Consider the following 15521-nt stretch of genomic DNA (forward strand, 5'->3'; position numbering starts at 1 on the left):
ACCTCTTGTTGCACTAACATGCCCCCATTGGAAGGATCAACTTTAGGAGAAAATAAGTCAATGTCCATCAATACCTTTTCACTTAGAGAGGCATCATGGAAGGAAGGTGAAGTAACATTAAGAAAGGTGTTTATGATATCATTCTCTTCCTCTAGGATAGCTAAATAGGAAGGGCACATTTTAGGAGAATTGTCAAGATCACTCTTAAAGTCTTCATCCTTAGAGCATGGGAGAGTCTCAAAGGGATTGGTAGCAACTCTTTTAGACACTAAAATGTTGTTATAGATGGGGGGAGGTTCTTTAGGAGAAGGAAAAATTGAAACAAGGGAAGCTAACCCATTATCACATCTATGAAATGAATGCATCATGACAACAATTTTCCTTTTTCAAATGATAACACATGCAAAATAGAAGGAAATGTTTAATTTTAACCAATGCAAGCACTTAGAATGTAGATTTAGAAAATGAAATTTATGATTCAAATGAGTTCCTAAATCAGATTTGAAATTATTGATCCCAATTAAGCTATCCACAAGTTCAACTTTGAATTGAAAAATTAGGGTTTTAGCAAAAATTTCCTCTAAATTTTTGAATCTTGCAAGAAATTGAAACTTGTAAATACAAATTTGAATTTGAAATAGCATAAACACTCAAATTTGAAAACATAAATTAGAGAAGATTGGAGTTCACGTCGGGTTCACCAAAATGTGTGGGAGAAAAAGTGACACTAAGCAAGCATGCCCTAATCTCACTTTCAACCACACACTTGTGGAATACGAAAGAGCCTAGAGGTATCACACAATTGGCTACTTCTTCTTGTGGAAGAGAGAGCCACGGGCTACCTATTAGGATTTCTATTCCTTTGTTGTAATTGAAAGATAAAATGATGCAAGTTCAATCCCTAACCCCAAAGTGCAAGTATGAACTAATAACAAGATTACAGAATTGAACTTAAATGATGGAAAGCTGTAAACACAAGGACAAGAAAAGAATGCAAATGCGTACCTGGAGTTAAAATCTGACTGAAATGTTCGGGACGGGGGCGCGGGTGCCACTATCCTGATTCTGCTCCTGAAACTGCTGTTTTTGCAACCTGAAAAGCTGTCAGAAAGTTGCTGAAAGTTGCTGTCTGACAGAGGGACCAGGGCGCCCAGCGCCCCTGTCCTGGCAGGACCAGGGTGCCCCACGTCCCTGTCCTAGCTTTCTGGACTGGAATTTGGTGTGTTGTTCTGTCTCAGTCTGCTTCTTTCGGATCTGCAACTTGCGGCATCGTCCGAGTCCTGAAACCTGCACTTATATCTGAAAAGGTGTTTGGGCGGCTATATAGGGTTTTGCCTTAGTCAAACCCCCTCTTCAGTGGTTTCCACCTCCATGAATAGCCAAGTTGTATTGTAAAATGTATTGTGTGTGCAAGGTCCTTAAATGCAAGAAAGCAAACTAGAGCAACCTAGAAAGTAAACCCTAATTGCTTGTAAATGATAATGTAAATTCTCTAAATCAAGATGCAAAGTGATCTAAAGCATGAATAAAGGATATATTGAAGCTTATGCAAAGACATGAAAACAACATGAAATCATACCCAACCCTCAAGGGAGGAGTACAAGCCAATTTTCAGTCGGTAATCTCCTATTGTTGTTCAATGTATTCCAAGCCCTAAATGGATGAATGAAATTGATAAATGCTTGATAGAAGGATGTTGAATGTTGTTGAAGTCTTCAAAGATCTGCTCTTTCACTGCATATAAGGTCCTTGAAAGCCAAAATTCTGCCTCCTTTCAAATGAAGAAAGAGAGCTCTTATATATGAAACCCTAGGTCGCAAATTCATATTTTGGCCGACCTAGAGATTGAATATCCCGCCAATTTCTTGGGGTTAAGCTTTATTTTATGGTTGGATCGTGCTCCCAAAATTTCGGGAAAAATGTCCGGGACCATGTGCACCGGGCGCCATGGTCCTGACAACTTTTCACCAAATTTTCAGGGCTGTCAGATATGATGATTTTAGAGAGAATCCCGAAGTTACAGGTGATTTCGAGATGTTTTGACCCCCGAAATCAAGCCCCCAAGTTCAAAATAGGACCTAATCAGGGTTTTTGATTAAATGATGTATTGGAAGAATAAAATGAAAAGGGCACACTTTAATGAAAGGGGCCCAACTTTATGATGTAGGAGATGATAAAATAGAACCTTAGACCTAATTAATTTGATTAATTAAGTGCTAAAGGGGAAATGTAATGCAAAATGCAAAATGCGCCAAGGCGGGTGCTAAACTAGGTGTGAAATTGTACCACCCTAGCAAGTGTGTACAATTTACGACGCTACACTTAGTATCGACATGTTCCAAATACTGACTTCCCAAACTCTTGATATACATTTTTATTTTGTCACCCCATATCCTGTAGTTCTCTCTATTAAACTTTAGACCTTCCTTCTTCATCATGATCTGCAAGATCTTTACCTCAAGCTATTAGGCTAAGACCTTAGAGGACCTATAATGCTCTGATACCAATTGCTGGTATAATGAAAGAATAAGTATTCGGTCAACTACTAAGAAGGGGGGTGAATCAGTAGATAGAAAAACTCATACAAAATTCACCAATCTCAAAAATCATTCTCTCAAAGTAAACTTAGAACTAACAGTGTAATACCACTGTCAAAATAAAAACTCATAAAATAAACCGGTTGATTGTTACAACAAATTAACAGTAAACAATGTCTTTGTTTCTCAATGCTTTTGGTTATCATGACTTATCAAAATAGTTAAGTAGTTAAGTAAATCAACCATGAAAACATTCACCACTTGACACAAATATATTTGACGTGTAAACCCAAAATAGGTAAAAACCACAGTGAGATGAGACTCACAAGATAACTATCTAAACTCTTCTAAAGTTCGCCCGGTTAGGAGCCTAGCCTATTAAAGCTTTACAAAAATTCCTATTAAGAACTGATCCTATTAGGAATCACTTGGTTAAGGGATTGACTACAAATGCCTTGTTAGAAGAAATACCCTATAAGGATTAACCTCGGTAGAGGATTTGAAAATCCAAGATAATGGATCACCTTGTTAGAGGATTTGAATAACACCAAGCTTGTTAGAGCTTACCCAGTTAGGGGATTTCAATTCTTCTGTAATTGTTAGAAAACAACGAGAGTTTGTTGATCTATCTGATAGCACTAGACTTGTTTTATCAGATCCATTTCTTGCTCCTACCTACCTTCACTCAAACTACAGATACATCATCCAGTTCGGCAATGACACACTCAACTGATCTATGTTCACTCTTTGCCAACTCATTAAATTAAACAACTTCATCGATCTTATAAACAAATCAATTAGGCTGGTAACACAACAAAAACCTAATTCTCATAGAGATTACAAACAAATTGGTTCAAGGATGACCATTGGATTACATAGCAATCTCTACACATCAATCAAGAAAACCTTGATCTCTCCTTGATCATCGCTTCATCGAACTTAGTAATTCATCACGTGCTTTGCATTAGATGCAATACATTTGCTCATTCCCTAGATAAAAACCATTACAACAACTCACCAAAATCTCTTGGAATTATCTTCATACAATAATCATACTTGTCATAATCATTACCACTCGTGATCAGATCATAAACCAATATAACCAATTCACCAAACTTAATTGGTTAGGGTTTATCAAAAACAACAATATTACCGGTTCACTCCTCAAATTCTTCCTACCAGTTACAATAACAATATTACAACAATATGAACAATATCATTACCGGTTAATTACATCAATGACAACATAAGATATCATTAATGCAATTGCAATCTTCATGCAAATGCCAACAATGTCTGCATGTTTTAATAAGGCTAAAATTGATCATTCTGATATAACACTGATTCCCCCCCCCCCTCAGTGTTATTGGATTCCAACAGGTACATGGGAGTGTAAAACCTAAGATATAAGGTAGACTCAAGATTTTATTAGGCATGGTTTAATGCAAGTAGGCACACCTTCTTTGTGTGAGTGGGCGGATCTTTTAATGTGAGTTTTCCCATAATATATTTTTATACAAACCTCCAACTATTCCTTAGTGAGGGAGAATACCATTGAAATCTTTCTTGAGTGACATTGGAACTTGTAAGTGTTGTGATTCAAATAAGTATTAGAAATTGTTATTATTACAAATTATTAGAAATATTATAAATAAGATTATGATGTTAATCTAATTAAATTATATAGATACTATTTACTTTGGAATTTTTACTAAATTATCATCTTGTAATTTATGTTGGCTATTCATGTCTATTTAATTAAATTATATATTATAAATTATATTAATTCTAATATTTAATCTATAAAAAATGATGCTATTACATAAATAACTTTATGTGAAAAGTGAAAACATAGGGTTTCCCCTATAACCAAGATAAGATAATTTTCTACCTGATTTGTAAAACCATTGGAAATTTTTGTGACATATGAACTTTTCAATATGAGCCATTTTGACTCATTAACTGATAAAAGGTGTCTTTTCTAATTGCTAAATTATAATTATTCAAACTCCTTGACTCATATTTCATTAGTAGTGGTATGCACAAGCACATATCAAATGATAATGAATGGTCCACATATTGCATCTAGATGAGGGTTATATGGGTGAAACATTAACACTCTCTCCAAGGTCAACCATGCTAGTACTACTATGACTCATCAGCCTAACTATGGAGTTTACCCTAAGATCAAGCCACCTAGCTTGCTACCTAATATCTAAAACCTTGATAAAATATTACACTTTATAAAATATTCATTATAAAGCCTGTCTAACTCATCAATTGATAAGTAAGAGTTATTTTTATGATGTGTCAAATAATGATGTTTAAATCACAAACTAATAGTGTAGCTCTTGAGGTAAACTCATTTGGAATTATTTCATGAGTAGTGGTGCAAATAAACTTTAAATCTATAATAATTATTTTTTCACTTTTAACTCATTATATCTAGGCAATTATTATAATAGTGAAGCATTAGATCATATAAAGTCATCCATGTTGGTGTAAATAATTATTCATCTTGGATATTATTACACCTTACTTAAGTTTACTTAGGTACATGCATTTCATAGTAGTTTGGGTATGAGACACTTGGGTGTTTGTGCCACATTGGGATAGTGTGTGTAGGAGAATTTCCACCTTTTATGGTGTGATCTTGCTGTTACACTCCACATTCAGTGGGTGATCCACCTCATGTGGAATATTATATTGTTTCTCCTACCTACCCACACCTATTTCCTACCTACCCTTGTTTCTTATTGAGTCACATTTCATGTTTGTGTGCTCACATATCCATATAGCCTTGCCTATATAAGCAGGCTCATATTCATTGTATGTATCAATTGATGATCCAGTTGATCAGTATTTTCATCTTGATAGAATACAGTTTATTTCTATCATATATTTTGTCTCCCTTATTTGTGCTTTCCATTGCCTCTTGATCTTGGCAAAATCTCACAATCCATTATAGTACTACAAATCTATCATGTTTAACCATGAAGTTTTCCTCATGATCAAGCCCACTTAGCCTATTTCTCTATTTGTAAAACCTTCAAGAATTTTGGTGCCTTATGTACAATTTATTATATAGTCTGTCTAGCTCATTAATTTATAAGTAAGAGGTCTTGCAATTTATCAAATTATGATATTTGTATACCAGGGTAAAAGCACAAAGTTGTGTCACACTTTTATAAAGGAACTGGCCAATGTTGATTCAACTTTTTAAATTGAATCAATAGAAAGTGACATATATGCTTTGAATTTTAAAACGATGTAAACTAATAAAATGGATAGTTTTTTTTATGTATTTTATGTTTGTAAATTTTTTTAAAAATTAAAAAATTATTTGAATATACTTTCTTATAAAGTAAACACTATAATTTAGTTGCTGATAAAATGTTGAAATTGAAGTTACATGAAGCATCAAACTTTATTTAGTAAATTTTACCTTTTTTTCTTCAATTTTTTTGTATATATTGATAGCTTGAAACTTTAGTGCAAAATAAAAATTTTAACTATTTTTTATGTATATATATTTTTCAATAAATTTGAAAAGTCACATGTATTGAAATATAACTCTTTCCATTCGGTGTCACCTTTTTGATTAATTATTATCCAAATTAGAAAATAATTATATCATCTTGACATAGACTCTTTTCTCTAGTGCTTTTATTTTTTTTTTTAAATTTAAATAAATTTTAGTATTTTTCCTTCACAAGATAATCAACCTTATATTTTAGTGTTGATGACCCACTTTCAATAAAAATAAAAATATTAAATATTAAAACTAATTAAAATATTAAAGTATATATATTTTACAAAATTCACTTATAGATCTTTAAAAGGGTATTTTTACATTTCAAAAAAAATATTATTTCTAAGAGTAAGAGTTGTTGAAACATCGAGTTTTTCAAAAGATAAAATAAAATTGGTAATGGGACCCAAAGTTGTATAAATTATACATTTAGTAGACAATTGCAATTGGAAAAGTTGTGGCCCATATTGACGGTATGATGAAAGAATAAGTATCTAGACAACTACTAAGAGGGGGGAGTGAATTAGTAGATAGAAAAACTGATAATAAACTTCACTAATGAATCTAACAAAGTAAACTTAGAATAATAACTCTGTCAAGATAAAAACTCATAAAATAAAATGGTTATCTGTTACAACAAATTAACAATAAACAACTTCTTCATATCTCAATGCTTCCGGTTATCATGACTTGTCAAAAAAAGTTAAGTAGTTAAGTAAATCAACCATGAAAATATAACCACAAAAACATTCACAACTTGACAAAAAAAAAATTGACGTCGAAACCCAAATAGGTAAAAACCACGGTGAGATGAGACTCACAAGATAACTATCTGAACTCTTCTGAAGTTCTCCCTGTTAGGAGCCTAGCCTGTTAAAGCTTTACAAAAAGTCCTGTTACGAACTGATCCTATTAGGAATCACCCAGTTAAGGGATTGACTACAAATGCCTTGTTAGAAGCAATACCCTATAAGGAGTAACCTCGGTAGAGGATTTGAAAATCCAATCTAATGGACGACCTTGTTAGAGGATTTGAATGGCACCAAGCTTGTTAGAGCTTACCCAGTTAGGGGATTTTAATTCTTCTTTAATTATTAGAAAACAACATGAGTTTGTTGATTTGTCTGAATAGCACTACATTTTCTTGATCAGATCCATTTCATGCTCCTATCTTCCTTTACTCAAACTGCAGATACATCATCTAGTTTGTCAACCACACACTCAAGTGAACTGTGTCTCTCTTTGTCAACTCTCAAAAACTAAAAAACTTCATCTACTTTAAATACAAATCAATCAGGTCGGTAACACAACAAAAACCTAAATCTCATCGAGATTACAAACAAATTTGGTTCAAGTATGACTATTGGATTACATAGCGATCTTTACACATCAATCAAGAAAACCTTGATCGCTCCTTGATCACCGCTTCATTGAACTTAGTAACTCATCACGTACTTTGTGTTAGATGCAATATATTTGCTCATTCCCTAGACAAAAACCGTTACAATAACTTGCCAAAATCTCTTGGAATTGTCTTCATACAATAATCATGTGTGTCATCATCATTACCGGTCATTATCAGATAATAAACCAATATAACCAATTCACCAAACTAAATCGGTTAGGGTTTATCAAAAACAATAGGTAGGGTTTACCAGTTACAACAATAGATAAGGTTTACATTGGTTACCGATTCACTCCACAAATTCTTCCTACCGGTTACAGTAACAATATTACAACAATATCAACAATATCATTATCGGTTTAATTGACATCAATGACAACATAACATATCATTAATGCAATCTCCATGCAAATGCCAACACATATATAACATAGCTATAATGAATCTCTATCGACCATATGTTTGACTAAAATTAATTTTTAGTTAGAATTACTTTAATTCACTTGTGCTGATAAGTTGGCCTAAAACATGACACAATTTTGTGCTTTTACCCACCAATATTCAACTTGCCAAGCTCATTGATTGATATTTCAAGAGTTTTGGTTCATACGAACCCATGTCTCATGGGAATGAATGGTTTTCTTTGTACTCACTCCATCTAGGTGATTCCACGAGGGAAGAAGCAATGAGACTTACCAAGAGTTCACCCATCCTAGTACTACTCTAACTCGCATACATTGAACTATAAAAATTTTCCTAGACCAAACCCACTTATCTTGCTACCATATTAACAAAACCTTTTGCAAGTATTGTACCTTATGAATGACTATTAAAATATAGAATAATTAGTAACTTTTCAAGAAAATCAATAATTAAGTGTGTTTTATCTAGAGTAGTCCTAAGATGAGCGATCTCTTGTGAATTTATAATGTATCACCCTTATGAGCATTTTCTAGATGGGGTGAGTGCTAATTGGTCCATTTTTTCTCAAGAGAGATGGGTTTGGATGAATCACTACTCATAAAATATGTGTCAATGTGTTTGAATGAAAAGCCACACAATTGAATTATAATATAAATGTCATATTTTGACACACTACCATCTAATTATCAATAAAATATAAAATTTATTTTTAAAAACCTATTTAACTATCTATTTACAAATTTGAATTTACGAAAGCATGACCATTTAAAAATAATCCCTCGTCTATCTTATAAAATTGATTTACTGCACAAGAAGGAATAATTGATTGATCAATCAAGATAATCTTTGTAACTTGGAATTCAGGAAAAAACTTCAAAAGCACATAATTAGGCAACCACAAACCTAATTAGCTATGATAAAAAATTCTAATTCATTCAATAGAAGAATGAAAGATAAAACATCAAAAGAAAGTGTGCCAAACCAAAATGTAGATGTTGCCTCCAATGACCTCCATTGTTCTTCTTTCACCTTCAAATTGGATGTGGATCTCACCTACAAACACAAATGCAAGTGAAAATCAAGTGGATTATGGGATGGAAATTGCAGCATAAGGTTACTCGAAATATGGTTGTTAAAAATGAGCAATGCTAGCTCAATTTATAGAAAACTTGAGGATTGTTTGGATGGCTAGGATTGATTTGGGACTTAATTAATCAATGAACACGATTAAATGAGATGACTTGTTAAGTAGGGATAAAAAGGAAATTGTATTTCCAAACGTTAAGGAAGAAATAGAAACGAAAAGAGTTAAGTGAAAATGATTATTGGAAATATTCATTTTCAACAAAAATATACCAAATTGAAATATAGTTAAGTGAAAATAATTATTGAAAGTATTCATTTTCACTAAAATATGTCATTTGAGAGTGGAGGAAAGGAGTAGTGATGAATAAGTTGAATGGGGAGTTAAAGGCAGATAGAAATTAGCAAGTGAAAGAGTTAAGTGGGAATGAAAATTGGAAAGTGGAAGAGTTAAGTGGGGTTATAAATAAATAAATAAAATTCATTTATTTCACCCACACATGGTAATTAAATAAATTATAGGATAATTTAGACATAATTATAGAAGAATAATTAGCTTAGAATAAATAGATTAAATAATTAATCAAATTATTTAATCAAAGTTAGGATTAGCGGATTAAGATCAAGATCAAGATTAACTGATTAGAAAGAGATAATGACGCATATTAATTAAATAATAAAGATTATTTAATTAATGATTTAGAAACACAATAATTAAATAATTAAAAATTATTTTGAAAAATTAGTTAAAAATGTCGATACAATTTTCAGCATCTACAATCACTATTTTTTTTTAAATTTCATAAATTACTCCTAAAATCAAAACATTGGAAATGCAATTGAAATCTTAGATCTAATTTTCATCTCTTTGTTCCTATACTCTTTCAACTCAAATATATTAAAAACTATAATAATACCTTCCACAACTCTTACCTCATTTCACAACTTCGACAATTTCTTCATAATCCTAGAACATCGCAATTAAACCATTGAATACAAGCGCCAGGTTATTATGGCAAATTGGAGTGAACCATATCAATCAGCTTTTCTCATTTTTCTTCACCCCAGAAGTGCGCCAATTGATTTTGATACTTCAGCGAACAAAAAATGGCCACCATTGTACGCCTGCCAAATTTGTCATTTTCAGCCGTATTTCATTTTTCTTAATAGCTCTGCCCCTCCTTTAAAAATAACGTCAGAAACTGACTCCAGTGAGTGAAATTGAGTAGCAATCGTTTTCAGCAAGTTGTTGGAATTTACTTCATGTTTGTTAGTGTTTCTTCTTTATAAATACAGGGATGGGTGTTTGGATTTTCTGAATCAAGTTTGGTGTTTTCGATTGTTCCTCGCTGTCAAGATGAGGATATCTATTTAAAGATCGTCCACACGATATCTGCAGTCCTCCTTTTCCTAATATAAAATTTCTTGTATGTCTGATGGTTTTGGACCATGGTACGTATTCCATGCCGTGGGAGATGGTATTTTCTGTCTAGTTATTTTGGTGACAAGGAGTCTGTATCTAAATTTTTTCCTCTAAAAGTTTAGTTGGCTAATATTATGATAAGAGGAAACGTTTAGTTAACTTATATTATGATATTTATGGTAAGATTTAATTGTATCGATTTTGATTCATATTTATTGAGTACATGAATCCATCTATTATGAAAGTGAATGGTCTATTCAGCATCCGTTGCATCTAGATGACATTCATAGGGGTGAATCATTGAGCCTTTTTGGGAGATCGCTCATCTTAGTCTTACTTTGACCCAAGTAGAATCAACCATGAAGTTTCGAGATCATACTCACTTTCGCCACCCCATTTGAAAAGCATTCAATAAGAAGTGTTCCTTATGAACTATTCATTATAGATACCCTTTAGTTAATCAATTGACAAGTATGGGCTATTTCTTGGAATGTAGTAAATTAGGATATTTTTATCAATTCAACTATGTAGCTTTTGGTCAAACATATGATGCTTAGGATAATTTTATCAAGATTCAACTATGTTTCTCATAGGGTGAATCATTAAGTCTTTTTGGGTGGTCACCATTCTCAATGTTACTTTGACCCAAGCACAATTAACCATGGAGTTTTTCTCAAGATAAAACTCACTTTTTTCATCCATTTGAAAAGCCTCCAATAAGATGTGTTCCTTATGAACTATTCATTATAGATGTCCTTTAGTTCATCAATCGATAAGTATTGGGTATTTTTTGTAGTATATTAAATTAGGATATTTTTATCAAGATACAAATATATAGCTTTTGGTCAATCATATTAACTAGATGTTTCATAAGGAGTGGTTCATTTGAACCCATCTCTAATGAGAATGAATGACCCACTTAGAACTCATTACATCTAAGTGATGTTCATAGAGGTGAAGCATTGAGACTACCCGAGACGTCAAATATCCTAGGACTGCTCAAACTCAATAACTCATACCTATGAAAAATTTTCCTAACATCAATTCCAATTATTTTTCTACTCATTTGCAAAACAATTAGTAATTGTTGTTCCATATCAACTTTTTATTTTAGAGCCCCTTTAGTTCATTAAGTGGTAAGCAGTAGGTATCTTTTACAATTGTTAAGTTATAATGTTAATATCAAGATTCAATTAGCTAGCTTTTGAGTCAATCTTCTTCACTCTTATTTCATTACTAGTGGATCACAAAAGCCCATATGTAATGAGAATCAATGGTCTACTTTGTCACTTATTGCACCAAGATGAGGTTGACAAGAGAAAACCATTAGGACTTCCTAAGAGGTTACCCATCCTAGTACTAGTCTAACTCAATAAAACTTTGTTAGGAATCCAACAGATACTGAGAGGGGGGGGTGAATTAGTATCTGTGGGATTCCTAACAATTGGTATCAGAGCTTGGTCCTCTATTTTCAAAAGCCTAACAGCTTGAGGAAGATCTTGACACCGGTAAAGATGGAAAATCTGATGAAGCAACTTGAAGCAGCTCTCTCAGACTATGATACAAAAAAATTGAAAAATACCAAACTAGAAGATGATCTAAAAACAGCTTAGGATATCATTCAAGCACTTCAAGAGAATCTTACTATTGCGAGAAATAAGAGAAGAGAACTTTGTGAAAAGATGCAAAATGAGAATGATGAAAAGGAATCACTTAATGATATGTTAAGTAAGTTGAAACTGGAGAACATAACTACAAAGAACGTGATGCAGGATATGACTATGAGATTTTGTAAAGAGATTGAAGATAGGAAGAAGAATTGACCAGAAGACTAAATGATGCAGCAAATGAGAACACAAGACTTAGCTATGAAAATGATTTATTAAAGACAGATTTGATGCACACTCAGAATGACTCCAATGAACTGATGAGACATAAAGAAGTATTAGAAAGAGAACTAGAAACTGCAAATCAACATAAAGAAAAATTCAAGAAAAGCTCAGAGGAACTTGGTAACTTGTTGAAGAATCAAAAACCTAAAGGTGACACTTCTTGAATTGGCTTTGAAGTTGGTGAAAGCTCCAGTACTGCAAACACACAGGATCACAGCATATCAGTAAGGCAACCTAATGCTTATAAATTCAATGGAAAATGCTTTAATTGTAATAAGTATGGTCATTGAGCAAATGAATGTAGATCTAGAAATTATCAGAATATCAACACACCCACCGGTCAATGTTCAAAATGCAACAAAGTTGGTCACAATTTTGAAAATTGCAGAATGAATGTGAGATGTTATGTTTGTGGAAGATTTGGACATTTATCTAATCAATACAGAACACAAACCGGCATAGGTTATGGGAAAGCTATTCAGAAGAATAATGTGACTTGTTATGCATGTAAGAAGATTGGGCATATTGCAAAATTCTGTAGAAGTAAAGGATCACCGACAGACAACAAAAGTTCTAGCTTGAAAGGTAAGAAAAAGTTGAAGAGGTTAAGCAAGAATTTTCAAAACAATGGATTAGAAAATCTGATCTAAATGTTGGGAATACTCCTCCACCAGTAGAACCAATCAATGCTTCACCGGCAGGACAGAGTGTTGCTTCACTGGCAGGACAGAGTGATGCTCCACTGGTAGGAAGTTCTTCATCAAATTGAAGAATATTTCCTTGAGGGTTTGGAAATCTAATGACACATGTGCTATTATTCCCTCGGTTAGAGATGAGAAGTTGGAAATTACTTCAATATCGGCAGACAATGTTAAGTGAATACTTAACCGGCATACATTAAATGTGGTAGATGGCAAATAAACACTATAAATTTATGGTTTTGGCTCCATTCATTTCATCTTGATTTCAAACATTTGTAGAGCGCAAAATTTGTAGAGCTAAGGAATTTAAAGCAAAGAGGCGAAACACTTCAAGCAATCAATCCATCCAAGATAGAAAAAGGTATTTATCATCATGGCATCCACCTCTGTACTTGAATATATAGAAAACCCTACTGTAGTTGAGGTCATAAAATGCCCTAGGCCCGTATTTCAACTAGTTCCCGAAGTAGCAAAGAAAGATGACAATATAGGTGCTTTCTCACAAATACCAAAAGGAGTTGTTTATGCCGAAGACCCCAGAATTTACATTCACTGCAACATAGAGGAATTGGGAGATGAAGAGATCAAAACTATGTATAAAATTGTCATATGTGATAATTCTGGAAATGTGAAACCAGAACATAAAATCATTGAAACCCTAGGATTTACTGAAATCCTCTGCATTCCTGAATTTCCCAAGGATGTGATTAGGATAGTCTTAAGCAGGGTACATTGTGAGTTTTTCTAGTTAGATTCAATTCGCAAAATCACCAAGGAAGCTGTGAAATCTATCACAGGGTTACCGACCACCGGTAAAAGGCTAGACAAAACCAAGAAGGTCTCAAATGACCTAGTTACTAAGCTAATTGGTGCTACATCTGATAAAAGGTCCTTAAGAGTCAATGATGTAACTAACACCAATGTAAGGTTTATCAGTATGATATTAGGGTATAAGGCAACTCATGCAAATAGACTCAATTCAGTTTCAAGTTTATGCATTAAGAGTGCTTATGACATGATCACAGATAATGTAAAGATTGATATATGTGAGTGGTTGAAGGATGAGTTAATTGACAACCTAGGCAAGATTAAGAAGGATAAGAAAGGAACTTTTAGGTTTGGAAATCTGCTAGTATGTTTGATTCTACATATAACCAAATAGGTTCCCGGTATAGGCTACAAAGAACTTGGATTTGATATACCAGTAGGTAAACAGCTAACAGAACTATTCAACAATATGGGAGAAGATAAGGAAAACAATATCCATGGTTACTTTCAAGCACTTAAGACCAAAATGAAGAAGAGAATCAGATTATCACAAAGGATTGTTGACAAATATAAGGATGAAATATGTTTTGTAATCAAAAAGGATGAAATTTGGATGGAAGCAATCATTCCAAGAATAATCTGGGTAACAAATATGGGCTATGAGACAGATGATCATATAATTGAGACTTATGCTAAAGCACTTCTGGAAGCACCAAACGAACCAAAGGAAGAAGTATTTAGTAGTGCTAAGACTATAGAAAAACAAATACAATCTAAGAAAAGAGTGAAAAAGGTTGAGGCAATTGTGAGAAGAGGTTCTAGATAGGCAAAAGCTATTAAAGAAGATGTATTAAAGCAAACTGGTATCACTGAGGATGAGCTAGGAACTATATAGCTTGAGACTCATCTATCACCGGTAGGCACTTCTTCGGAGAGTGACATGCCTGCAGCTTTCAAAAGAGTTGTAAGGAAAAGAGATCCCTCACTGGCAACCACACCCTAACCTAGGAGGACAAGACAGAAACAACAAGCAGTGAGATCTCCGGTTAAGAAGACTACACCAAAGAAGAAACTGACGCCCAAGAAGAAAAAGAGAACAAAACAAAACTTGGCTCCTCTTGGCATACTATTGAATGAAATTACAAAGGAAGGGAAACTGAAGAATATAGAGAAACTGTATGACACTCTGACTGCGGATGAAAAAGATCAAGTAGAAAACAGTGTTATATTGCATATGGACATGTATAAGAAATTTTTTATGGAAGTTGTAGATGAAGTACCAGATGAACTGTTCAAAAGACTGGAAGCAAGGAGACAAGTAGTAAGAGAACTTGACAAGAAAATCAAGATAGAAAAGCTACTTGTTGTGTACCCAGTGAACTCACCTAAAGAAATTGATGATTTAATTGTTGAAGCAAACCGGTCAGTATTCTCTACTGCACACCAATACATTGCATTAATGGTTGGAAGAGTCAATGAGGTGACTGAAGAAACAGAAAATGGATGGGATAAATTCCTAGTTGAAAAAGAAAAACAGGAAGAATACAGGAACCCCAAACCAATAAAGGTATATCAGAAAGAAAGAGACAAAGGAAAAGGAAAGGTTGGTGGACCTCCGAGTATCAAAGTAAAAGGCAACTTACCCCCACCTCCTTTTACATCACCGGTAACAACAACTACAGAAGATCAATCGGCAGTTGAAAGTATGGATGTAGAGGATGTCAATCCTAATCTTGAAGTCTTATACATAGTAGATG

This window comes from Cryptomeria japonica, chromosome 5 (assembly GCF_030272615.1).
Source record: "Cryptomeria japonica chromosome 5, Sugi_1.0, whole genome shotgun sequence".
Taxonomy (NCBI): Eukaryota; Viridiplantae; Streptophyta; class Pinopsida; order Cupressales; family Cupressaceae; genus Cryptomeria; species Cryptomeria japonica.